General features: G+C 39.1%; 1 pseudogene; it reads right to left on the reverse strand.

Moving 5' to 3' along the window:
- Positions 1–1,147: 1,147 nt before the first annotated feature.
- On the reverse strand, positions 1,148–1,794 carry LOC134480272 (high mobility group protein B1-like; annotated as a pseudogene).
- Positions 1,795–2,530: the final 736 nt, after the last annotated feature.

A 2,530-nucleotide genomic window follows, 5' to 3' on the forward strand; every position in this document is an offset into this window, starting at 1 on the left:
TTTTCCCCAGATAAACATTTATTCCATTTATTGTGTCTGTGTCATTTTGATGACACACTGATATTTCTCAGTGTCAGGATGGTTTGCAATATGTGATAATGCCGACGTTCTATATCACTTTGTGACAGAGGCCACACGTCAGCTCTAGTGTGAAATATGTACTATGGATTCAACTAATTGGTATAGGTGCTGGGTGGGAGTGAAAGCGCTCTCTCTCTCTCTCTCTCTCTCTCTCTCTCTCTCTCTCTAAATATGGTTCCTCAAGGCAGTGATTATAACATGGAATTCGTGAGACTGGTATTTCTCAGCACCCATCTGAGATTTCCCCAACATCTGCAGTACCAAGTAGATCCTCAGCCAGCCCTAAAGGATCAGAAACTCTGAAGGTAGGACCTAGAAATTAGAGAAATTTTATATAAGACAAGTACATTATATTCAGGCAAACTCAGAGAACAGTCAAGTACAACTTATTGGATTAGAGGTAGAACACAAGTCCCTTATGCAGGATGCTTCTTTTCTATGTGTGTGACAGGTATAAGTACTTACAAAAGCACGGTTGATAGTAAAACCTCACTAACAAACCATTGATTTAAATTAAATGGCACATTCGCCACTTTTGTTTTTAATGTAGCTTACTTTCAAATGGCTATCTTAGTTTTAATAATGTTTGTTCTACCAAATACTTTCCTTTAAATAAAAAAAATGTATTTACTTAGATGCATTCAGAATGTCAAGAGAAGAGCTGCATTTCTTTCTTCTCTTTCCTATTTTTGCAATTAAAGAGTGGTATTCAGTTAACAGAACAATTATTTACATACAAGCTTCATCAGAAACAACTGAAAATGGAAAAGAACCCTCCCCCAAACACCCTCCCACCAAACTACTGTGTCCATATGTAACTGATTTGTGCTGTGAACCAACAAGAATTTGCTTTAAATTTCCATGTCAATTTACAACTCTCCAGGCAAGGTTAGTGACTTAACAAATACCACCAGAACAGGGCTATCTAAAGACACATTTAGTAGTGTGTTAACTATACAACAAAAGACACTGTACAGTTTAAAAACAAATCTCACACAGCCTGACATTTCAATCTTTTCTTCAAAAGGAGTGAGTTGTATACAGGGGTTGGGGGGAGGTAAATGTTTTATAGACAAGAAAAAACTGCACTAGAACCAACTGATTCATCATCACCATCTTCTTTATTTTCATCATCCTCTTTTCCTTTTCCTCATCCTCTTCATCCTCCTCATCATCTTCCTCTACTTTCTTTTTCTTGCTCCTTTTAGCCTTGACCACTTCCCTTTTCCCTGCATTGTTTTCCTTAAGCTCTGTAGGCAATATCCTTTTCGAATTTCTCCTTCAGCTTAAAAGCCTTCTTCTTAATAGGTTGCTTGTCATCCTCTGCAGTGTTGTTCCACATCAGTCCTAGTTTCTTTGCAACATCACCAATGGATAAGTCAGGATGCTCGCCTTTGGTTTTTGAGTGGTACCTAGAACAGAACAAGAAGGCCGAAGGAGGACTCGGGTGCACTGGGGTCCTTGAACTTCTTCTTGGTTTCCTTTTATGGAGCAGGGATGTAATGAGCCTTGTCAGCCTTTCCTATGTTTTCAAATTTCCCCTTCTCTTTAGTAGACATGGTCTTCCACCTCTCTGAACACTTCTTGGAGAACTCTGAGAAGTTGACAGAAACATCTGGCTGCTTCTTCTTGTGCTCCTTCCAGCAGGCTTGCACAAAGAATGCATAGGAGGACATTTTGCCTCTCGGCTTCTTAAGGTTCTCCTTTGCCCATATTTAGTTGACTTTTTTCCAGAAGGCACAGAGTTGACCAGTGCCCGTCCAGCTCTCACTTGCCCTGGGGCTGTCTCTATGGAGCTCAATGTACTGTCATGGCTGTGAAAGGGGAAGCCACGTGCAGTCTCCTCACTCTCTCTGCTCTTACCAAATAGTTTTCTAATTCTTGGAAATGAGGCAATCTATTCTTTTAAATGGACTAATTTCAACATATCACTTGGGTAAAAATTCTCCCTTGTCTTTATCATCTCAAACCCTGTTTCTTTATTGCTGGTGGAGTATCAGGTACACAGATATACTGTAGGGGGTAGTTACAGCATTCTGAAACCTGCCGTGCCAGTCCATTGTGCCAAATAGGTATAAGTTTAATGAAAACATAGTTGAAAGATGTGGTATGCTGGTAAATCCACACAAATAACTACTGTCTAATATCTAACCCAATTGGATAAATGACACTTTAGGATTTGGTTTCATATTCACAAGAACATTCAATATGGAATGTGTTCTATCTCTTTAATGATAACTAAGCTATAGTTTTATTCTTGTGGTACTGGGGAATGAATCAAGCCCTCACATATGAGAGACAAGTGTTTGATGATGAGTTACACCCCTAACTCAGTCCATACAGATATCTTCACCCATATCAAAATGTTGATAAAGATATTGAATGCATGAACACTCAGAGTAGTCCATTAGTGTGTAGTTGAAAGAGGTCTACTAGTGGAAAATTTACA

Source organism: Rattus norvegicus, chromosome 9, assembly GCF_021556685.1.
Source record: "Rattus norvegicus strain SHRSP/BbbUtx chromosome 9, alternate assembly SHRSP_T2T, whole genome shotgun sequence".
Classification (NCBI taxonomy): Eukaryota; Metazoa; Chordata; class Mammalia; order Rodentia; family Muridae; genus Rattus; species Rattus norvegicus.